We start from the raw sequence: 25,876 nt of genomic DNA on the forward strand, positions 1-25,876 counted from the left end.
GAAAAGGGAAGTGAAACTAAAGTGACCAGCTGTGTTTCATTCTATTAAACCTTTGTCTCTTGGCAGAAAAGTCTGGACAATCCTAAAATGGTACAGGTGTGAAATGTGGGGCTTGGAAATGGAGGGAGATCATGGAGAAGCAGCTGACTAACTAGGCTGGAACACAACCCTTGAAAGGTAATTTTTGGGATCCGTGACTCCACAAATACAACCTGAACTGAAGTCACACAGCACATTGTCTGGTGTTCTGTGCAGATGCCAAGTTAAGGATCACCCACGACACAACCTATTTCCTCACAATTGTGGATTCATGTTACTTAATTCTTGTCATTCTCAACTCTTCTGTCAGTGGTGCGGGAGAATTATCTGTATTCTGTCAATCATATTTTAATAAAACGCTGATTGGCCAGGCAGGCAGTATAGGCGGGAAAGCCAGACAGGAAGTAGGGGTGGAGCAAAGAGACTGGGAGTATTCTGGAAGCAGAAGCTCTCTCAGCCACTCCTGTCCAGACCACCAAAGAGGCAACATGTAAGCTGTCACACTGAGAAAGGTACTGAGCCCATGTGGCTAACGTAGATAAGAATAATGGGGTAACATAAGTTATAAGAGTTAACAAGAAGCCTGGCCTAATGGGCCAATCAGCTTTATAACTTATAGAGATCTCTGTGTGATTGATTTTCTCTGGGACTTGTCAGTTGTGGGGTACTGGGCGGGACAGAAACCCCAACAAGCCGGCCCTCGTGTTACATGTCAGTGCACACATTTGATCTGGTTTGGACGTGACAGGTTTTACACATGTTGTCACAACCATTTTGAACTTGTACATCCAGCTGCCTTGTTGTATCCAGAAGACACAGTTTCACTGTAGCTGTCTACTCTACTGACTCTGGCTGTTATAGTCTTTTAATCTTGTCTTCAACAACCATTCCTGTGCTTTGAAACTAGAATTATATATATTCCATTCAGGGCTGGATGTTGTTCAGTGTCTTATTCTCTGCATTTTTACCAGTTGTGGGTCTCTGTATAGATTATCATCTACTGAAAATATGAAAAACCATAATAAAGTTTGGGAGATGTCTCAATCTATGGGTATAATGATAAATCAAGAGGAGCTGGCTTAATATTATATCCATTTAACAGCATAACAATGTAATTTTTACCTTGTATCTATAATATGTCTAGTCTTAAGTTCTTGCCCGGGTATGGGTTTCATTTAGTAGAGAAGCTATTAAATCTAATCAGGAAGCAATTAGTTACATGGATGACTTTCTTGCCACTAATACACTGGAGAGCATGTCTTATCTGTCCAGTCATTGTAGTTCATAGAATTCACAGACTGGTATGATTAATGATTACTTTCATTCTTTGGTAGTATAATATGACTACAATTTGACTACATAGATGACTATTAATCTGCATTTTTAATTATACTTTTATTTTAAATGAGTTACACAAACATAATACCTTAAACAAGAATAGAAAGAAATATACAGTTTAAGAAATTACCTTAAATTTGAAGTAATAAATAAAAATTCATATCAATGTAAAGTATTCATTTCTATATCATATCCTATTCATATTCTATATCATATCTTTCTTTAGAAAGAGATTGACTGTGACCATTAGTTGTTTATAAGCAACCCTTTTAAAAAACAAACATTTATAGACAGTATTTGGGAATTTTGGTTTCTATAGTTTTCTATACTACTTCCCGCTGATTGTTGAGTGCAGTGGTCTTGAGAAAGTTTAGAATTATGGTTAAATCTTGGCTGCAGTAGTTGATGAGGTTGCATAATCTCAGCCAGTTGTCTTGAAGCTGTTTCAGGGGTTCTTTTTCGATCAAACCATATTAACATAGAAGGAATCCACATCTTCTCATCTTCCTTGGAAACAAAAGAACCTCTTTTTCAAAGCAACATATCCTTAGACCTGAATTTTGAAGTTAAGATACCTTTATATGGGTTTAGCTTAGCAGATCCCACAAATAAATGTCTCTCTTCAGTTAGCTCATTAATAGTCAAAAATTCAAAGAAAACACAATAATATACATAATCTAGACCCTGTGTATTTTCCATCATTATGTGGCCCAATATAAATTTTTTTACTCTCTTTATCTTTTAAGTACCTCTGTTTAATACCCTTAAATTTATTTTTTTTAATCTATGACTCTGTCTATCTCATATTCTCTTTCTCACTAGTGCATGCACATCTATCAAACACAGTGTAATCACTTAGCTGGGTCACTGCAAAGCCCAACTTAGAGTAGCATTGACTCACCAGAGTCACAGCCCTGGAGGCCCCAGCATCATTTGCAGATATCTTCGCTGGTCTGAAATCCCCAGTCCTGGAGAACAATTTTTGCTTTTTCAACCTGTAGGAGAGCTTCATGACTCTTTTAAGGTTTATCCTATCTAAGATATTATTTTTATTTACTTCCCGCATCTTATTTTATTTTTTATTTAAAATGTGTCTCTCTGTTTAGTGTGCATGTTCACACATGTGTGGGCATGTCAGGCTTATGTTGGGCCTCATCCTCAGTTTCTACTTTTTTCATCAAGGCAGGGTCTCTTGATTGAACATGGAGATTGCAGATGTACACACTGTAGGTAGGCAGTTTGCTCCATGATTCCACTCTCTTCTGTCTTCTGAGCATGAGAGTTCAAGGTGGCTGGACACCCGCTCAGCATTTATGTGGGTTCTGGATATTGAGTTCTGGTCCTCATACATGCATGGCAAGTACTTTATGCACTTGATCATAGATCCCCTCAACTTCCTGAGTTTTTATTAGAATGATTAGGAGGAAAGAGCTATAATACAACTATTTAATCTTTTGTGTCTGTGCTTGTGCATGTTTGGGTGTTGCATGTGTGCATGTGTTCATTTGTGCGTGTGCGCGCATGTGTGCACATATGTCTATTCCAGTGTGCATGTAGAGTTGAAGATCAGAAAGGAAGGAAGAGAGTTGATGTTGGGGAATGTCAGGTTCTGACATATTAACACACACGAACACTACCCTTAGGTTTTCCCATGTTGATAGTGGATTGGTTAGTGTTACAAGGTGGAGGGCAGGCATGAAAGGACTGGGAAATAAATAGGAATTGGGTACATGATGTGAAATTCTATAAATATAAATCAATTAAAATATATTCTAAAAAACAAACAAAAAAGCAGAATGTGGAACAGTAAACAGACGTGGAGTCCAGTCAGTCCTACAGGGTGAAAGGTCCATCTCTCGGCCTTTACCCCGCTATTCAAATAAACAGGGACTTAGTTTCCTAAAATAAATAACAATGATAAATAAATCGTTTTTTAAAAAGAGTTTATTTTTATTTTTATTCTACTTATATTAACTGATTTGGTTATGAGTTTTTCTATGGTTAGAAAATTTTAAAATTTTCTTTTAATCTCTTGCTCTTCTCTCTTCCCCTCCATGACTTCTCTACTCTCTCCTTTGTTCCTTCATTTAATTAACTTTGCTTCTACAATTTTTCTCTTTCCTTGCCCCTTTCCTTTGTCACAAGGGAAAGAGAAAGAATAAAAGTTTCTTGCTCTGTTTAAAGTAGAGGCACTTCCTGCTTTTTGCAGCTGGCAGTGTTCCAACAGGAGCCCTTTATTTTGTTCCAAAAAACAGCGCCAGGCATCTAAGCTGAGGGAGCAAGCAGCATTTGTCTCAGACCTGAGAACTCTTTCCAAGTAGGAGCAAGTTCCCAGTTTTTCCCCTCTCTGTGTCTTCAGTCCCCAGTAAATCCAGATGCTTAAGTCTTTGTTTCTATTTCCAGAACCAGGAAAGGGGCACCAGGCAAAAGAAGGTGTTTGGGAATCAGTCATGAAAAGGGGGTTTAAGGAAACAATTCCAGAACGTTGTCCAAGGCCAGCGGGGCTCAGCCCCAAGTTAAGATGATCTGGCTTTTTGCATAAACAGGATGTACAAACCAAAAGCTTTGAAAAGTGTGGCATAGGCGGCCGGCCGCACTAGTATAAAGCTGTCCACTAGATGGAGCAAGTTCCAAACAGCTTCAACTAGCACTGGCGAAGCTTGGGAAATTGAGGTTCTGTTGGTACCAAACTGCAGACATCAGGCAGAAAATAAAAAATAAAAAAATAGCCGGGCGGTAGTGGCACACACCTTTAATCCCAGCACTTGGGAGGCAGAGGCAGGCAGATCTCTGTGAGTTTGAGGTCTACAGAGTGAGTTCCAGGACAGGTTCCAAAGCTACAGAGAAACCCTGTCTCGAAAAAACCCCAAACCCCAAATCAAAACAAACAAACAAACAAACAAACAAAGGAACAAAGAAACAAAGCACAACTAGGCCAAAAGATATTAGTGTTCTCCATAGGGAGAATAATCAAAACTTCCAGAACACCATTCAAAACTGTCATTCACACAAAGACATAGGAAAGGCAATCAGAATACCTTGCAGAAAAAAAAGTAAGTTAATAGACCTATCAAATTTTTCTTTGAAAGAAAGTTGATAAAATGAAAAAGACATACTATTGATTTGGAGAAAAAATTGCAAATCAAGAATCAGACCTTATGCACAACATAAAAGATTTCCTAAAACTCAATAGTAAGAAAACAAGCAGCTCAATTTCCTAACAGGGCTAAAACTTAGATAGACACATTAGCAAAAGAAACACCGATGTCAAATGATCACTTGACTCTACAGTCACCATTGGGGGAATTCTAATGAAAACTTCGCATACCTACTAGGTGGGGAAGGATTTCAAATGTAATTTAAGACGCATAGCAAGTATAACCTGTCTCATGCTGCTGGGAATGCTCCCATTGAGAAACAGTTTGCCAGTCTTCAACAACATAAATTCCACTTTACCCAGCATTCCTCATGTTGAGGACCTGAGGACCGGCCTCAACAAAAACACTTCTTATCAGGGTAAGGGAGTGGGAAAATAGAGAAAGGAACCATAAGACAGTATCAGGAGGGAGTTTCAGGGATTATTCAGATTCTGAAATCGCCTGCGTTTATTTTCCCACAGTTTTTATACTTAAGGTAAACTGGGGGCTTCATTAACTTCACAGCCTGGGACTTCCCATCATCAGCATTCTGTTGCCTAGGTAGCAGGAAGACTCAAGTCAGAGTCGACTCACAGACACAGGTCATGTAGGCAGAAAACACCCTCTCCCCGGGTGATCTCATAAGTTACTGTAGAAGGAGCAGAGGTACATTGGCAATCCTGACCACCTGTCGGGATGGCGCTGAGCTATCTTAATTTCAAATAGAGGCCAGGTTGTCACCTCCTGACTGATAATAATTAATGCTTATTATTCCCCAAATGCTCTGACCCTCAGATAAGGTGGAAAATGGGCCTGCATTACTCGGCCCCAACAAGTAGGTACTTAACAAAGAAAAATAATATGGGGTCAGTGAGACGGCAGCCAAACCTAGACAAACCTAGTTCAGTCTCTGGAGACCACATGGTAAGGAGAGAACTAATTTTAACAGGTTGTCCTCTCACCTCCACCTATGTGCATAATATGCATTCACATAAATAAATAAATATGTAAAAAATTCAGGGAAAAATGAAACGTTGCATTCATATAAAGCATTATCCAGAGGGCTGGTTCAATGGGCAAGAGCATCGGGGTGTAAGGAACTAAACAGTATACCCTGAACTAGGAAGCAAGAAGAGGGTGAGATACACCAACCTCATTCACATACAGAGATATTCCATCACTTGAAACAGACATTTCCATCCATGTTAGAGAGAGAAATAAGAAATAAGCCAAAACGGTTTAAAACATTTTACCAAAATCAGTTTCCAGGTCATTTCCCTAAGGAGTACCTCAACTTGAAGAACTGGCTAAGCCCATCCATGTTGCTGTCCTGTCCACCTCCCACCAAAGCATCCCAGTTTCCAAGCAGAGGATCCCTACTCTCAGGGTATGCTCCTAAATGTCTTGTTCCCTGTCATCTCTTTAGAGAAGAGAGGTTGTGAGGGTTAGAAGTTAGATCTGAATGCCCCTGTCCACTTACCAGAGAATCCTGAGTCCAGTGTGTGCGCTTACTATAGTTCAGCTGCGGGAACCACTGTCCACTGTGCTGCAGTCTCTTGACATGAAACCCACCCCTGCTTTATCTGCAAGACATACAGACTCTTCTCGGTTCTGCCCCTCCCCTTTCAGTGTGTTTTGGCTAATCACGGAGGACCATGGATCTATTTGCTTTTTAGGAATCACCTGCATTTCCAAGAAGAGAAAATGAAGTAAACAATAAGTTGTTTTTCACTCTATCTTCCTTACTTGGCAGAAAAGGCCAGACATTCCTAAAATAACAACGTGGAACAAGGCTTGGAAAAGAAGAGAAGCACAGAGAAGTGTCTTACCGACTATGCTGGAAAACAGCCCTTGAAAGATAAATTTCCTGATTTTCGTTGTTCCTGACTCCACAAATGTAGCCTGAACTAAAGTCACACAACACATTGAGGTCCTGTACAGATGCCAATTATAGTATCACCCAGAACACAACCCATCTGACCCCCCTCGGACTGTAACCTATTCCTTCACCATTGTAGATTCATGTTCCTTAATTCTTGTCATTCTCAGCTTCTGTGTCAAGGCAGAGATTTGGTCAGGCTTGGGCTTGACAGGTCTTACACATGCTGTCTCAACCAAGGCCAGTCCATATGTGGGGCTGCCCTGCAGTTTCCAGAAGACCCTGTTTTCTTGTAGGCATCCACAGCTCTGGCTCCCACACTCTTTTTACCCTTTCCTCCACAACTATTCCTGTGTCTTTGGAAATAAAACTAAGTATATTCCATCTAGTTCTGGACATTTATCAATGTTTTATTCTAAGCGTTTTGTTATATCAGTTGTGGATATCTGCATTGATTATAATCTATTGCAAATAAGAACTTCCAAGATAAGGGTTAATCAATGCCTTAATCTATGGAACATCTTTGGGAGCTGGTTGAATATTATGTTCCATAGCAGAATAATAGTTGAAGGTTCTCACTAAAATGTATGACCAGCATAGCTTTAGGTTATTGTCTAGATTTGATACCAAATACGGGTTTTGTCATGTGGAGAAATATTAATCCAATCAGGAAGTACTTGCTTATTACCACAGCATTCTTGTACTACTAGTATATATTGGTGGTTATTTCTTATCTGATCAGTCATTATTATTGCTCAAAGAGTTCACACCTGGATATGATTAATGTTTCATTTTCTTCTCTGTTACTGTGTCTAGAACCTTCCAGCACTGTGAAAGGTAACCGGTAGGGGTGGAACTTCTGGGTCAGTATCAGCTTGTTTTCTCCATGTCCTATAACTCAGCAATGTGGTGTTTTCACTAACAGGATCTTACCATGAAATTCTGGAAGGTGTCCAAGAGCACTGACCATGGTCTGTAATGATCAGGGTCATAACTGGCCAACAAGTTGAAAAAAATCTAAGTAATTCTTGGGTCTGGGCTTTTTATTTATTACCCTGTGGTGTCTAGCAGGGACATTGCTACCGCATTAGAGGGTATCTCCATTGTCTTTTTCATATGTGTATGCATATATTCAGGAAGCCTCTACATTAGTAGGTTACATGTGACATTTTGAAAATCCTTTAGTGTTATTTAGTCCTCCTACTTTCACTCCACTCCCTTATTCTCAACTCACAGCTCAATTTAACCCTTCTTTGCCCATAATTCTCTTTTAAATCCCATCTTTCTTCTCCTGCAGTTCCCACTCCATGACACCATAGTAGTTTTGAAACTCTGTGGGTGTTCCAAATGAAACACACGTCTGAAGAGTAGAAGCTAAGAGCTACCCATGAGAGGGATCAAATGATGTTTGTATCTCTGGGCCTCTGATGCCTCACCCAGAATGATTGTTTCTAGCACCATCCATTTACCCAGGAATTTCATAGTTTCTATGTAAAAAATACTTTTCTGTATTTCAATCTGTAAAGTTGCACATATTCAGCATGCATCCATCCGTTGGTGGACATCTAGACTGTTTCCATTTCTTGGCTGTTGTGAATAGAGCGTGGCTATGGACTAGCAAGTAGGTCAATAGAAGGAGACAGAGTCATTTGGGGAGTAGCACAGCTGGATCATGTAGCGAAGCTATTTTCTCTTTGTGTGGAGCTTCCACACATGGTACCTTAGTAACTCCTCCAATTTGTCCTCCCACCAATGGGGACTGAGTGCTCTCCTTCCCTCACAGCTGTGTGTGTGTGTGTGTGTGTGTGTGTGTGTGTGTGTGTCTGCTCATCTGTGACCTGTACTCTTCTGAGCCTTAAGAGTGAGTATGAGCCTAGGTCCTAGGTACCACAGATCCTGAGCTCAGGACCATCACTATACTGCAGCTGCAAAAACATCTGTCTCCAAACAGGCTAAAGTGGTGCTGGGGTTTTCTGTGGGTCACATTATACCTGGACCCTTTCCAAATAGCCCTGACTTACCTCGAGTCTTCAAAAGCTCAATTCCTTTGCACATAAAGTTCATACTCACCATAGTCCCAGAAAAGTTTTATAAGAATTCGGTTTTCCTTTTTTATCTCTATTTACTATCCATGTTCTTTGTTACAAGCAAACACAACCAAAACACCAAACAAAGGGCAAAGCCTGTGTAGTTACAGGTTCCTTGTCAATTGTACTGGGCCTTATGATTGAAAAAGGGAAGGGAAGAATGTGGTAGATATATGGGGAACTGGAATAATCTAGTCAATATGATGGTGACTTAGGCCAGGGAGGCTTTGACTTGAATGTAATTATACCTGGGAATAAGGAATCACCAGTGTGCTAAGGTTGGAGGTATGAACTGCATTGCCTCACTTAGAACATGTTCTCAATTGAAGAATTGCCTCTACTATAGTTGCCTGTTCTAATGTCTGTAGGATATTTTCTTGATAAATGATGTAGAACTACTAAGATGAGAATCATCTCCAGGAATGTAGTCCTGGGTTGTATAAGAAAACAGTCTGAGGAAGCCTCTGAGAACAAGTAAGCAAACAGTGCTCCTTCACTGTCTCTACTTCAGTTACAATCTTGGCTTGCTCTGATGGTGGACTGTAACCTGTCAGAGAATTAAATCCTTTCCTTTCCCACAGTGGCATGTGGTTAGTGTTTCCTTTCTGTTTAGTGGTATGAATCTGTGACAGTGGGTTCTAAAAATGAGGTGGTCTGGTATGGGAGAATTGTCTGTAGTCTGTCAATCATGTTTTAAATAAAAACTGATTGGCCAGGCAGGACGTATAGGTGGGTCAACCAGACAGGAAGTAGAGGTGGGGCGATGAGAACAGGAGAATTCTGGGAAGGAGGAAGCCCATTCCTCCCAGTCCTGCCCAGGCCATGGAAGAAGCAAGGTGTAACATGCCAGAGCTATGTGGCTAACGTAGATAAGAACAATGGGTTAATGTAAGCTACAAGAGTTATCAAGAAGCCTGAGCTAATGGGCCATTCAGTTTTATAACTTATGGAGATCTCTATGTGATTTTCTCCGGGACTTGCCGGCTGTCGGGTACCGGGCAGGAAAGAAACCCCACCAAGCAGGCCCCTTCACATTACAATGGACTAAAGTCTCATGCTATTGCCAATTTTATTTAGGACCTCAGACAATTTATATTCTGAGAGCATCCTGTGGGCTAAACAAGGTCATGTGAGCAAAGTTTATTGTAGTTCAAGTTTATGTACCGTTACAAAGGCAGGGTCGCATGATGACAATTTGTATTTAGAGATATCATTCTGCATAATAATAGGTAAGATTTTGGGTAATCTAAAGCAAACTCATTCCTATTTACCACACGGATGGGGCATGACAGCCCATTGCAAGGACAAATCCATGCTATGGAAAAAAAGAGGTTACAAGACCCTTGTATGTAAATATGTAAATATCATGGTGTCTTTGGCCAGGGAGGCTTTGTTTTGCTTACTTGGAGTTTTCTCACAATTTCTCAGAAATCTCCTCACACAGCTTCCTTCATGTCTTATATGTTCTGATAGTTAGTGGTTAGCCACAAAAACAGACAAACAGACTAAGACAATGTACAGATTACTTTTTAGGGCCGGAGATAGTATTTTGAAGCAGGTATATATGCAAACATGTGTTCTTATGTGACTATTTCTGTGAAAACATGAAGAATTGTCTATTCAGACCAGAGGGGACAGTCTATTTTAATGAGTCTGACATTATTAGGATTTTATTAGAACTTTTTTTCCCCCTCTGTCTGCCTTCAGGCAGGCAAGCACATGAGCACAGCTTTGCAACCTGGGCTTTACTTGGTTTGGGTTTTACATACACTCCGCTTCTGACAATGCATTGGGCAACCCAGGGCCTTCACCTGCATGCTTTAGGCGTGCAAATCTTAACCCTGCACCTCCTATGCTAGGACATTACCCATCTCCAGTTGAACTGCATGTGCACTCTTCTACATACAATGAATTCCCTGTCCCAACAACTCATCAAGATCTATCCCTTTGTGTATAGTTTTTATTCAGATATATCTGGGCATAGGATCGTATTATTGGGTTTTCATTGCTGTGAATAGATGCCATCTTTTTGTGAATGATTTATCACAGCCTTAGTAAAGGCTAAACCAAGATTCAAAGAAATTTTAGTGTTATTACTTTGTGAATAAAGTCGCTGTTATTGCTGTACGTTTTCACTGCAGTTGACTCCCCTTGTGTTACATATTTTGGAATTAATTTGCACAGTTCAAAACTGCTTCCTATGCCATTGGGTTATGTGTAAAAACAGTTTCCCATTGCCAGGCCTTTGTTTCTCTCTTTTAGGTAAAAGCAGAGTTCTGCCTTCCTGCAATTATCTTTATCAGCAGGCATTTGATCAGTGTTTAGGGACCAAGAAAAAGCACTCCTTTTAACATATTCACAGATATCCAAGGACTCAGAATTACTACTTGCCCAAGCTGCTGCTCTGGTTTTCCTTCACTGATAATAAGGAATAGAGTGATCCCAAATTAACTTTATATTAAGAGATTCCTAACTCCTTACACTCACCCTCACCTCAGTTCACTGATGATTTTAGTTCAGGAAATTTACTGCTTTGTTTTACTCTCAAGGACAGCAGAAGAGCTACTTAACAGCAGAGAAAGATTTCCTTCCCAAATGGCACTAAAGACCCACAAAGGACCTTGATCAGAACGACTGATAACAGCATACCTAGGAGCTGATCATTTTAAGGCCTGTGTCTCCTGTTCATTTTGGCTGCTTAGAGCTATAAGTCTAACTCCAGTCCTAGACCCCTAAAAATTCCAGTGTCAGGTGAATGTGCTAATCATATCAGGGGCCATTAGCTTCCCCCTGACTGTTTACATAGGTTACTTGGTTACTCGGTATCCTCTATGCGTGCTGGGAGATAAGAAGTGGTGTGCTGACTTAAAATATAATTCATGCCCTCATCATAATTTTACTGAAAAGACACCGTTTAGCTCTTTTATCTACCACCTACAAATGTAATGTAATATGTTACTCCTTCCCCTATAGAAAACCCTGATGATTTAATTCCTTTCTTAATTAACTCTCCATTAAGGAATTTACCAGATGTGCAATAGATACTCCCACCCTCGAGATGACAGTCGTGGATCTCTGTTTGTGTTTGTGTGAGTGTGTGTGTGTGGGGGTGTGTGTGTGTGAAAATTCTTACCTGATTTTTAATGGGAGAAAAGAATTCTGATCATGGACCCTGCTAGGGCTGGGGAATAGCTGGTTTTGAGAGTATATATTACTGAGAATGTTTGTAACAAGGGATGGAAACAGAAGAATATATATAGAAGAAGATATAGTGGTGTCAGGGGGCTGGGGTGACACTTCCAACCAAACATCCCAGAATCTTTGGGTATCGGGGGCACTGGCTCAAGTCTGGCTACTTCCTGTGGACATGGGGCAATGTGGGAGAGAGGAGAATTGGGAGTTGATGGGCTCTTGCTCAGCAGGAGGTGTGGCTGGAGAGGCATTTGGATAACTGCTGTCCTGGAGATCTCAGGTATCTGTTCCTTGAGGGAGATGAGAATTCAGGTTTCTAGGAGAAAAAACTAGAGTGTTATTACTGGCCCCATGAATGGGGCTATTCATGGGAAGAGTGATTAACTGCCAGAATGAATTGGATAGAGAACTACCCTGGTCGTACAGGAGAGTCATGGGTGGATAAGTGAGACAAGAGAGCAGACATGCCCTTTAAAACCAGGTTTTAGTTGTTGGGTAGGTGTTCGTTTGAGCCAGGAGAGGTGGTATCAATAGTGAAGCCCCGGAAGCTGATATAGGTGCTGGCATTAACTGGAGGTCCCTCTATAAGTTGGTCTTGGCCCAGACAGCAAGAGTGACTGGAAAATATGCTTGAAATTGGGTGGGGTTAAAATAAGCTCTGGAGACTGTTAGTTTTTGTTAGACCAGATAAAGGAAATTGGAAATTCTAAACCTCTGAAGAGACACCTGAACCCTGTCAAATCTGGACTATGAAGCCTGTGAAAGAGACACACCTGTCTGCACTTTTAGCAGGAAACTTAACAAATAAAGTGATGAACTACCAGCACCTTAAGTCATCAAATGCCATCAGACAGATCCGAGAGGGACAGATAAATGAGCGGAAGCGAGACAGCTTTCTTCATTTACACAGGCAGTCTCAGGTCTCTCTGTAGTCTTTGGTGAACACCAGTCCTCGTAGCAGTATTTGCCTTTAGCTGATGAGACCAGGAGGCCTGAAGATTTTTCTGTGGGATTAGGGTTCAGGCTACCTGTCTTGGCAGGATGAGATGATTGATCCCTGGGTGTAGTGTCCAGGAAGTTGACAAGGTGGAAGGTAGCTTTTTGCTGTATGGGTGGATTTGCCAAATCCAAAGGCAAGCCTCCAGGAAGAACATCTTCTGCATCCATGCACCTTCTTGGAGGAGCTACCGGATGCTGCAGCAGCTGGCCTGTCTCTGTCATAAGAAGCTCTTTTTTTAAGTGCCATACTCTCAGATCTGTAAAGGCACTTGAGAATCAAGGTACCATTCATTACCTGTCAGGTATATCCAAATTAGACATATAAGTTAAATTTAGACATATAGCTTACCCAATCAGTTACAGCTTACCAATGCTAGTAGAGACAAGAAGATTAGAAGGAATATTTTAGTAAGTCAAAGAATATTGGAGGCAGAATGTCTTCTTGGTAGGTTCAGTGCACATTGGTACTCTTACCAAAGATGGCGCTGAGGTTTTTACTTTGACCTCAGCCAAAAATGGTGGCTATCCATGTATTTGTATTTTTCCATAACTGTTGTAATCTGGAGTTACAAGTTTTACAGATTTTAAAACAAGCACACAGACACACAGAGACATTAAACAGACATACCATGGTAACACTATTTACAAATACTTCTTAATAGACAGATGAACAAAACTTTTTTTAGGAACCTGTGTCAGCCGACCAACTTAAAAATTTTGGAGTATAATGGCAAAGCAATCCCACACCAGTTAGGTTTTATAGGGGTATTTATTTTGGGGGGTAAAACTTACATACACACAAACCGTCAGGAAAGGAGCCTGGTCGCTGGAGCAGGAGCAGGAACCAAGAGAGAGAGCCGAGGCTTGCAGCTCGTTTTTAAAGAGAAATATACCACGCCCCAGGGGGCTGGTATTTCAGCGGCTATTGGCTGAAGGAGTGGAAGGCGCTTCCGCAGCATTGTGGGCTCATACTTCAGCGACTATTGGCTGAAGCAACGGAAGGTACTCCCGCAGTAGGAGTAGGCTGCTGAAGTCAGTCAAGTACACAGGTGATCCCATTAGGGGCCAGATCAGTAGATGCTGTAAGGGAGAACAGAAACGTAAGGACAGAACACCTATGTAGTTTTAGAGTGGAAGGACAGGGAGGATGGATTCGGTGTAGAGATAATCCCAGTGTGACAAGATCACATGCCAGGAAAGCAGACAAACAGCAAACAGCTAGAGAAGCAGGGAGGATAGTTGGGAGTGGGAGCAGGAGCATAGCGTCCAGAAACCATGGGTATATGCGGGGCTGGTTTGTTTCATGCCGACAAAAATTTTAGGCATTAAGAACATATGGTGTTAGATAATCCGAATTGAAAAAGATTTTGCAAAAGGCAGCCCAAGAGCGTTTGGAGATTGGGCCTCAAATTGTAGGTACCCATTTTGCAAGTCTATGCTGAACCTGATACACAGCACAATGCATTCACTGTGGCAGACTTTGGGTCAAAATAACAGAGGGGTGTGAGAAATACCTTAATAGGACATCTCTTGATATAAGAATCCCACAGAGACAAGGCAAGTCTTTGTCCCAGTCAGGTCAGGCACCTGGCACAGCCATATCTTCAACAGGACAGCCCCAAATCACATGAGGCCCTGAGCCTCTAAGGCAATGACTTGGAAATCAGAACCCACCCAGACAAAGCTGATCTTAGCCTGGCAGAGAGCAGGTGCGGGGGAGAATGGTGATTTCCCAACACATGGCCCTGGACCAGTGGGAAAAAAAACAATCCCCTTAACTATAACCAATGAAGTAAAAGATCTATTTGACAAGAACTTTAAGGTTTTGAAGAAAGAAATTGAAGAGGATACCAGAAAATGGAAGGATCTCCCATGCTCTTGGTTTGGGAGAATCAACATAGTAAAAATGGCAATTCTACCAAAAGCAATCTATAGATTCAATACAGTCCCCATAAAAATCCCAACAAAATTCTTCACAGGCCTTGAGAGAACAATAATCAAGTTTGTATGGGAAAACAAAAAACCCAGGATAGCCAAAGCAATAAAAGTACTTCTGGAGGCATTACCATCCCTAACTTCAAACTCTATTACAGAGCTACAGTAATGAAAATAGCTTGGTACTGGCACAAAAACAGAGATGTTGACCAATGGAATCGAATAGAAGACCCAGATATTAATCCACAAACCTATGAACACCTGATTTTCGACAAATGAGCTAAAATTATACAATGGAAGAAAGAAAGCATCTTTAACAAATGGTGCTGGCATAACTGGATGTCAACCTGTAGAAGAATAAAAGTAGATCCATATCTATCACCATGCACAAAACTCAAGTCCAAATGGATCAAAAACCTCAATATTAATCTGACCACACTGAACCTGATAGAAGAGAAAGTGGAAAGTAGTCTACAACACATGGGCACAGGAGACCACTTCCTACGTAGAATCCCAGTAGCACAGACAATAAGAGCAACAATGAATAAATGGGACCTCCTGAAACTGAGAAGCTTCTGTAAAGCAAAGGACACAGCCATTAAGACAAAAAGGCAACCTACTGATTGGGAGAATATCTTCACCAACCCTGCATAAGACAAAGGTCTGATCTCCAGAATATATAAAGAACTCAAGAAACTAGACTTGATGATGGGTATTAACTCACCAGGAAGATCAGATCATTCTGAGGGTTAAGCGAGGTCTTCTGAGCAAAGTTCAATTGAGTTCAAGTTTTATACAGTGAGGAGGTCATGTGAGGTCAAGACTACATACAGTCATGAAAACAACTTGTATTTAGAAACATCATTCTAAATAATAATGGAAAAGATCATGTGTAATTGTAAGCAAAATCCACTATTTATCCCACCTGAGAGGGGGCACAAAAGCACATTCCAAGAACAAATCCATACTAATGAGGAACAGAGCTTAGAAGACTCTTGTATGTAAACATGTAAATATAATGGGTGCTTTGTCTTGTTTAGTTGGAGTTTCTCACAAGCTCTCAGAAATCTCACACAGCTTCATTCATGGATGGTGTTCTGACAGTGAGTGTTTAATCTCATCAACAGAGAAACAAACTAAGGCAATGTATAAATTACCTTTTATGGCCACCAAATTCCGTACTGTGACAATGACTATTTATGCCAAAATATCTCTCTTATTACATACATGGCTTTTCCTGGAAAGAAAGAAAGAAATATCTATTCATACTAGAAAGGGCACTGGTGACAAGCTAAAGAAGAGATTCCAGCCATGTCTGGTTTAATGAGTCAATGAGTTTGTTAGGTTTAATTAGAAATTTTATTGCTCTCTGTCATCTTCCTCAGGTGGGCAAACACATGAGGAGAGCTTTCCATACTGGGACTTCACTAGGTTTTACTTAACTCCTCTTCTGACAATGTACTGGACAATCTAAGACCTTCACCTGCATGTATTATGCATGCAAATCTCGATAATGAGACTTCTCCTATCATCCTAGGACATTACCTACCTATAGTTTGGATGCTTGTACACCTACTATAGACAATGGGTAGGATCTCTGTCTCAAGAACCCACCAGGATCTACCCCTTTGTGTCCAGTTTCTAATTAGATATGTCTGGTACAGGATTGAGAGGGCCAATCAAATGGGCATCATCAATTCCATATACCAGCACTTATTTTAAGAACAAGGCAATGAGTTCTCCTTAATTCAGCTTTGTTTCTTCTGGTCTCTCTTCAAGGCATCAATTGTGTTCTGTGTTTTTCCTGGGTAGACACAAAAAAATATATTCATTCCATCTAGGTACCACGACAGACCAAAGGGACATCTTTCTAGTCTAGTTTGTGAATGAGTGAGTTTATTAGAGAGAGGGTGACTTACAGGAATATTGCCCAATCAGAGGACGCTGCATCACTGAAAAGCCCACTTGAGAAGGGCAATGATTCACTACAGTTGCTGCCTTGGGGCCCCCTGAATGATTTGCAGGAACTACAGCTGCTCTGAAATCTTCACTACCTCAGAATACTTTTGGCTTATATATCTTCGAGGGGAACTTTATGAATCTTTTACACCTCAGTATGTTGTTGTTTTTAATCTTTGACTCTTTGGGCGGGGGCCGGCCACACAGCTCCCAAATAAATGCACACAGAGACTTATTACTTTTAAATGCCTGGCCTTAGCTTGACTTGTTTCTTGCCAGCTTTCCTTAAATTTTCCCATATACCCTTTGCCTCTGGACTTTTACCATTCTCCATTTCTGTATCTTTTGTCTTTCTTCCTTATTTCAATTCTGGCTGTGTGGTTGAATGGCTGGCCCCTTTTTTTCTCGCTTCTTGATCTTTTCTTCCAGATTTCTCCTCCTACTTATTCTCTCTGCCTGCCCCTCATATCCTTACTCCTTCCTTGTTATTTGTCATTCAGCTCTTTATTAGACCAATCAGGTGTTTGGACAGGCAAAGTCACACAGCTTCACAGAATTAAACAAATTCAACATAAAACAATGCAACACATCTTTGCATTATTTATTTAATTGTTCCACAGCTCCACAGCATAAAAATGTAACACTTCTTAAAGTAACATTTTACAACATTTCTCCTTTGTCTAAATAAAAATGAAAGGTTTTAACATTAACAAAGCAAAACTACACACAACATATTAGTCATCAAGTAAGAAATACATTTACAATAATTAGCCCATTTCTATTTAGCATATTCAGAGAAACTAATTCATTACCTATCCTATCTTAATGAAATCAAAGTTTTACATCAAATTTACTTTCTATAATAACTTAGGAAAATAGCAACTCTAGCAATCTAGTCTTCAACTCCAGCAAAGACCCTCAGAAGAATATAATATTACTAACAGCAGAGACTGCTTGCTGCCTGGACAGTCACTCCAAGTTCATCTGCAACACTAGAGAATCTTCTTTCAGACTACAGGTGAAGACTATATCACAGAATTTTCAGTTTAGCAGGATATGTGAAGGACTCTTCTACCTTGTTTCAGTTGTCACCTTCCTGGGAGTTCTGTGTGTTCAATCTTCAAGGTACACAGTCAAGCAGTCAAAGAACATCCAGTTTCTTTCCCAAATGTCTAATCTTATCACAATGAAAATAAACTTCTATGAAGTTTCTTTGATGCCCATCATCCTTTTATGATGTTCATGCATGCTGCCAGAATCAGATGTGTCTCATTGTCATGAAAAGCCCTAAGTTAATAAAACATTTTAAATGCCTTATTCTATAGGTTTTTGAAGTGTTTGCAGACCATTATCTATCTAAACTATACCTATTTAACATAAAAATCATACCCAATGTGACTATAGCTTTGATTATTATAGATTAACTATTAACCTCATTTCTTATTTATATATTGCATCTTTAAATGAACTGCATAAGCACAATATTCCCAAAAGAGTAGAAACATATATACACTGTTACAAAATTAGCTTTGAATTTGTATCAATATACCAAAATTCATGCCAATGCAAAATATCTGAGATTAATAGTTGCCTTTTTATCCTAGATTTCTATATTCCCCTAAATGATAACAAACATCCATAACCCATCAAATAATCAAAAGCCCCCCACATCCCTTTGGGGAATATGGGCATCGTGTTCTCCAAACTATATCCTGTTGTTGTATATGGGCATAGACATCTTTACAGGTTCCGAGGAAAATTGGGATAATGGTCAAGTACTGGGAAGATAAGCTATATCCTTTGTAGATATTTATCAACTGTCAAGATTCAGGAGTTCCCATTGTTCAAAACTGATCCATATTATTCCTGAAAGAATCCAAAGCTTCTTGTCTCCTATGGGAATAAAACTCTGAAGCATTTTTGATTTTCACTTGACAAATATGTTTTTGACTTCATATTTAAAGTTAAGATAGTCCTAAAGTATATAGGTTGGTTTGATTTTTCAGTCCTGTTCATAATCCCGTATCTCCTAACAGTTGTCTTTTGCCCATCAGCATTCAAAAACTTCAACACAATACTATACAGACTCCTTGTATATGTCCCATCTAATGTGGCTTTTTTTCTTTTACTTTTGTTGTCTCTTTAAAGACTTCATAATTTTTAATCTATTTCTTCCTATGGCTATGTACAACAATTTTCTTTTCCTTCTTAAGTGTACGTACATTGTAGAACACACTGGAACCTGTTTACAGGTTTTTTCTGTCTGCACCTCTTTTATTGTATATCATTTAGCGGTTTTTGACTTCATGAGCCTTTAAACTGCTAAGTGATGTGGTCCTTTTCCAGCTTTGGTGGCTGACTCTGTCTGCTTCTTGGGTTGCAAATGCCAAGCCTAAAGCTTATGGCCTGGTTGGAGATTCCTGATGAGGAGCCGTATTCACACCCCAACTCTGGAATGCCAGTACCCTGCACTGGGACAAGTGTTATTTACTTAGATTTTTGTTTCTACTTTGAGGACAGAAGCTGTTCGTTCATTTCCCAGATGACCAGACTCAAAATACTCATGCAGCATCTCTATTAATTACAACACTGCTTGGTCAATGACTTAGACATATTCCTGGCTAATTCTTATATCTTAAATGAACCCATTTCTATTAATCTATGTATCACCACAAGGTTGTGGTTTACTGGTAGGCATCTTTCTCCTTCAGCAGCTACATGGCATCTCTTTGACTCTACTTAGTTTCTTCTCTATCTCTGCTTGGAATTCTGTCTTGCTCTCTTCTGCCCTTCTGGGGGCCAAGCAGCATTAACCAATGGCAACAAAACACATTCACAATATACAGAGGGGAATCTCACATCACCTCTCCTTTTCTGTCTAAATAAAAAGGAAGGTTTTAAATTTAACATAGCAAAATTAAGCATAACAAAACAGATATCAAGCAAGAATTACAGTTACAATATTTATATTTATTTTTTTAACATAACTATGTAAAACTATAATTAGAAATATCTATTCTTCAACTACTTCAAAGACCCCAGAAGATTATAATATTACTTAAGTTAACAAAAAGGGCATTTTAAACAACTTCCAAAACTTTTGAATTGACAGAGACATTTCATGACCTGGAAAGTCACCCAAAGTTCTTCTGTAACATTGGGGCATCCATCTTCATCCTACATGCCCATAGTATCTGGTAGACTCTTCCATAAAACAGAAAATGCCAAAGATTGTTTTGCCTCTATTGACAGTTTGTCATTCACTTTCTTTTGTATCTAGCAGAATGTCTGGCAAACTCTTATTAAGCAGGAACCCTGAAGGATCGTCTCACTTTTAGGCAAGTTTAGCAGTTATTTTTGTGGGTCCTGCGTACCATCAACTAGTCCAGGCAAGAGAAGTTTCTTGCCCATATGACTGGCCTTGTTACATTGAAGGCAAATTTCATAATGAGTTTCTTCAATGCCCATCGACCTCACTGAAGTAATTGGTGCTGTCAGAAGCAGACATGTCTTACTGTTGAAAAAACTCTTCTATCATTTTAAATGTCATATTCTGTACATCTTTGAAAGATTTCAAGAATAGCTATTTATCTGAAATACATGTCTGTACATCTAGACAACCCAACTAATATGACTACAAGTTTGATTATTTTGTGAATGACTATTAATCTGTTTTTCTTAAGTATACATTACACTTTTAAATGAGACTCACAAACACAATACCTCAAACAAGAGTAGAAATATACATATAACAAAATTGACCTTAAAGTTTGTTTCAATAAACAAAGATCTAAACAAATGCAAAGATTCATCTCTGTAGCATATTCCCCTTTAAATGCAAACAAACATTTATAAAGGATATTTGGGAATTTGGGTACAGTTCTCTCCAAACTGCTTCCTGCTTTCTGTTGTGCGAGGTAATTTTGGGGTCTGTTGAGACATTTCAGAGGGTCTTGGTCCAATAAACGACATTACTTTTGAAGGAATTCACAGGTTCTCATCCTCGGTGGAAAGAAAAACAAAACCTCTTTTCCAAAATATATCCTTAGACCCAAATTTTGAAGTCAAGATACCTTTAAAATATATATGTTGGCTTAGCTTAGTAGCCCCCAGAATCAAATATCTCTCTGTACTTAGCTCATTCACAGTCAAAAATTCAAATAAAACACAATATTATACATAATACCGACTCTTGTGTATATTCCATCTTTATATGACTTATTTTTCTTACTCTATTACTTTTTCTTCAAGTTTAATATTTACTTTATTATCTTTACTCATTTAATATAAGACTGCCTGTACTCTTGTATATTATAACTGTCTATACACTTATTCTTCTATCCCTCAGCCTATGTACATTTATGCAACACTGTGTCCCATTTAGAGGTCTTTTTTTTTAAAAATCTTAATTTGTCTTTATTGACTGTGTATCTGTAAGTATTTTTTTTGACCCGAAGCAATTTTTTTAAAAGAAATGCTAATCAGAAATGACTAGGACCAACTCTGCGGCCCTGCCTGCTGACTCCGTCCATTCCAACATGACAGAGGCATGTTCACTGCATCCACATCACCATTAAGCAATTTGTTAACATGCTTCTCACATACTCTATTTAAGTGCTCTGTCTCCTGAAAGAGCCAGAGTTGTTTGTGCAACTAGCATGAACCAGTAAGCCATCTCCTAAAGAAGCTGAGCAGCCTTCACTGCCAATGCTGAGTCAGGATGACATCTCATAAAGGAGTTGCTGTGTTCCCTCTTGCTGCCAGCAAACAGAGCCCATGGGAAAGAAAATTTACTACCAAGAAGCTGTGCCAAACTCTGTTCTTTTGTGTTTGGAATTTATTATTAAACTATCTTAAATTTTATGTGGATATATTTGTCCACATTGGGCACATCTTACAATTAATATTTCACAACAGTAGTTTGTAAGACTTTTTATTTTTTTACTTCCTGAATTTCATTTTTTTCATATTTAAAATGTGTCTCTCTGTATGGTATGCATGTTCACATGTGTCTAGGCAGGTCTGCCTTATATTAGGCCTTATCTTCAATTACTTTCTGTTGTTTTTCCAAGGCAGAGTCTGACAGTTGAACCCAGAGCGTGCAGGCTTCCATGATCTAGCTGGCCAGCTTATTCCATGGTTCCTCTGTTTCTGACTTCTGAGCTTGGAGTACAAGGTGGCTGTCACACCCACTCAACATTTATACAGGTTGTGTAAATTGATCTCTGCTCCTTCTGTCTACAAGGCATGGCAAGTGTTTACGCACTGTGTATGTGTGCTTGTATGCATGCATGCATTTTTTATATGTGTGTGTGCTTGTGCATGTGCATTCAAGTGTGCATGTGGAGCTGAAAGACAAGGGGGAAGGTAGAGTTTTGAAGCTGGGGATTGTCAGAATCTGACATATTAACACACACATGGTTCTTACCCTTAGGTTGTCCCATGGTGGTAGAGGATTGGCTAGTGTAAAAAAAAAAGATATCATAGAGAAAATTTATTCAGTGACTCCCTGGCATTAACCATGTGGTCTTGTCATGGTCAGTAGCTGTGGATGACCTGATTATGAACTAGTTTTTTGAGTGTGTCACTTGAAGGAGAACTTTGGCATCTTCAGTCACTGTGTCAAGGAAAAGATGTTGAAGGTAATAGGTTTTCCTAAAGTAAAGACCTGTAGCCAAGGGCCCACCAGTAGCTGATGCAAATTTCTCCAAATACTTCAAAAACAATTCTCTTAATGTTGCTTCTCCCTCAGTTTCCAACAAATAAGGGGATTTAATGAGTTTTTTCAATTGTTCAACAGGCACTTGGGAATCCTTAGCCATGACTTCCAGGGATTCATCATCCACTCCAAAGAGGACTCGATAGTGGTTTAACTTCACCTTCAGCTTCTCCACATCATCCCTGAGGATGCCCACTACAGGAACAGTAGCCAAAATTCCAGCCTTGAAGGCTTCCATCCAAATATACTGCTGCATAGACTTGTGCTTTCTGTCAATGGCTGCCTCTGTGATATTAGGCAAGGAAAGCAAGAAATTGTGGCGCCTTTGAGCAGGAAGATCCTTTTCCAGGGTGTCCATCAGGACTGGAAAATCATAGTCAGATAAATGTCTGTTTGAAATCAAGAAAATCTGTGGAGCATCCATGTTATTCTGACTGAAGGTGTTCACACAGTAGCTTCTGATCTGCTGCAGGGTCTTTTCTCTGTCAAAGGTGCGTGGTTTGGATTCCTTTTCATTTTGAAAATCTATGTCGACCTTGGTTCTTACAAAGTAGTAACTCTTTTTCATGGATATGATTGCCTTGGCAAGGTCTAGTTCATTTTTTGTAAAACGTGTGGAAGAAACAATAATGAAGAAGTCATACTCTTGGAAATTCACTTTCTCCAGATAATCTTTAGGTGGAAAATTCATAGTTCCAATGCCAGGCAGGTCCCATAAAATCAACGTTTCAATTTTGGGGTGCTTGTATGAAGTTCTCATCATAGTTGTCTCCGTTACCCCCACTTCAGCTGCACCTTGGTCTTCAGGTCCCACCCACCTCAGGCATTGATGAAGCTGGACTTCCCTCCTCCAGACTCTCCTGTCACAGCAATGTTTATTGGGGTGTTCTCAATATTTTTTAAAGCATCATTGATTACTGAGTTTGCTCCTTGAATGTTTCCAATTTTCAGATGACGTTCTATTAAATCGATGGTCTCCTGAGAAATGATTTTGTTTTCTGTCTCAATCTTCATAAAATATTTAATGAAGATGTAAATGTTCAAATCTACATTTTCTTCATTCTCAGATGCATCAGAGGAGGACTGACCCATAATTGTGATAAGAAATCAGTTACTGAAAGAAGAAAGGTAGAGAAAGTTGCAAAAGATCAAAGATGCATTTGTCCTTAGCACTGTGTTTCTTCACAGTGCTTCAGCCTTAGTTATGTTCTGATATTGACTAGTTCCCATATATTTGCACTAATTTTTTTTTGTCAACAAGATAAAAGTTATAGTCCTATTGGAGGAGAAAAATCTCATTTGAGGACTTTTCCCTGTTGGAATTAACTTGGGGTATGCCTAGGAAACATTTTCTTGATTGAGGATAGATGTGGGAGATCCCCGCCTAATCTGGGTGGTACCATCCTTGGGCTGGTGGCCCTTGGTAATATAAGGAAGCAGTGTTGAACTATGGGGAGCCAGTAAGCAAACAGCATTCTCTCATTGTTCCTGCTTCTATTTCTATAAAGTTTCTACTTTGAACTCCCTCAGCAATGGACTGTGATCAGAATGGGTAAACCCAAAAAATAATTTCTTTTTTCAAAATCCTTTTGGTCATGGTATATATAAAAGCAGTAAGAAGGAAATTAGAACAAATTTCTTTTACTTTTCAATTGAACCCTTAATTATGGAAAAATTAAAACTTAAGTAAAGTAAGGGCAAATTATATAAAAACAGCATGTCCTTTAGCCAGCATCAAGAACAACAAAAACAAGAGCAACTGTCTTGCATTTTATCTGACTACATTGTTGTCTATCAAATAGAAGATATTTTCTCCATTTGTTCCCACTTCTTTCAGTGTGTGCCTTCAGATGAATGGAAATTAAATCAACACACATCTAGTTTTTCACACTAAAAAATAAGTAATAATAATTGACATCAGTGTTTAATCAATGTGAAGTCTCAAATGATCACACAAATCTAATTTATCTGTTTCATTGATATTTCAAAAGTTATCAGTAAGCCCAACTACTGTATTTGGTTGAAACAATTTTTATTTTTTCTATATTTATCTTTCTCCTATCTTTTCCATAACTGGAATTCATCTCTATGAAGATTATAAACTTGTAATCATATAAAACTTCCTACTTGTCCTGTTAAAATCCTTTTCTATAATACAATATTTCAGAGTCATCAAGTGATCACTTAGATTCACTATTTCCTGAACCTTTTATTTTATAAGAGCAATCTAACTGTGCACTGGAGAGCTTTCCCAGCATTACTAAGGCCTTGGGTTCAATCCCCAGCACCTCATCAAATGCAGGCGCTTGTGGATCCCTGTAGTTCTGCTACACATGGAGTAGACGTAAAAGGTTGAGTACTTTCAGGGGATTCTTGATACACAGTGAGTTAGAGGCTAGCCTGGGCTACTTGAGACCCTGTCTCAAGAAAATGAATATCAAGTTCATCATGATGGCTCAGCAGGTAAATACACTTTATGCCAGATTCAAGGACATGAGTTTGATTGTTGGGTATTTAGGTAGCTCAGATCTCATATTTCTGTCCTTTATTCTCTACAAACCTGCCTAAAAGACCTCTTATAGCAGCACAAGGACCTCACCACTAGTTAAGGAGACAGCAAATCCCCATTGCCACCCTGGACCCTTCTCTGTCCGTATCACCTCTACCAAATCAGTTCTTAGACTTAATCTCTATTTCCAAATCCAAACACAATTGATAACTCTTCCTGCATTATCTTCCTCAAGACCTCCTCGGTACCAGCTGTGAGAATGTCATGGGCATTGCTATGTTTCCTGTGATAGTTCTTGCAACAACATGGATGATCCAACAGCCAAACACTGAAGTCATATCATGTCATGTCAATCCTGAAATGTACCATAAGAATCCCAATTTCACTCAGGCTACACATTAGGTATAGAGTATATATGCTACATATAACGTATCTTTGAATATAATTATTACACTTCTGGGACATCTGGTGTCTGAATTCCAGACACCCTGGTGTCTCAGTCTGTCTTCTCATTTCAGGACTTTGTGCTTTGTCACTGCTTCCTTTCCTTATTGCTCTTCCCCGGTAGGCACATGGCTAGTAATTTAATAACCTTTCTGTAGTTTCTGCTTTGATTAGGCAGGCTTTAGCATTTACCCCCATATTGAGATATAAAAGTGTACCTGCCTGCATCTTTCACCACCCTTTCACTATGTTTCTGTCTCTCCACAGCACTCGCTGCCACACAATGTGTATTCATCTGGGATTATTTGCTGACATCCTCCCACAGTACAATGCTCCTCAGAGAGCAGAATGAGCTTTTGTCTTGCTCATTTCTTCTTCACCAACACATCGTCGATGGAAGTTTATCATCACAATAAACGCAGACTATGATAAAAAAAATTGGACTTTATTGTGAACATTTGTGCCTGTTCTGTAGTTATCACAGGTAGGTGGGTTAGTGAAAACCTAGTACATTCTTAGAGAGTGGTTATCAAAAGTTCAGGGTGGGTACATAAACAGTCTAATACAAAAGAGGGAAGTCTTTAGAATCACACTTTGTATGAGCATAAGTGCGTCGTCCAGATTCACTGTAAGGCAGCC

At 39.4% G+C, this 25,876-nt stretch overlaps 1 long non-coding RNA gene and 1 pseudogene across 2 annotated transcripts in view; one reads left to right on the forward strand and one right to left on the reverse strand.

Annotated features, from left to right (window-relative positions):
• Positions 1-4: 4 nt before the first annotated feature.
• Positions 5-25,715, forward strand: LOC148119983 (uncharacterized). Its single transcript, XR_015734699.1, has 3 exons — positions 5-551; positions 22,366-22,775; positions 25,505-25,715. It is a non-coding gene; the product is annotated as an uncharacterized LOC148119983 (long non-coding RNA).
• LOC125390187 (interferon-inducible GTPase 1-like) overlaps positions 17,131-25,876 on the reverse strand; it is a 153,734-nt pseudogene continuing 144,988 nt past the window's right edge. Inside the window, exon 3 of the transcript XR_015734698.1 lies at positions 17,131-23,398. The product of XR_015734698.1 is annotated as an interferon-inducible GTPase 1-like (transcript). The remainder of the gene's footprint in view (positions 23,399-25,876) is intronic.

Source organism: Myodes glareolus, chromosome 13 (assembly GCF_982192425.1).
Source record: "Myodes glareolus chromosome 13, mMyoGla1.1, whole genome shotgun sequence".
NCBI classification, from domain to species: Eukaryota; Metazoa; Chordata; class Mammalia; order Rodentia; family Cricetidae; genus Myodes; species Myodes glareolus.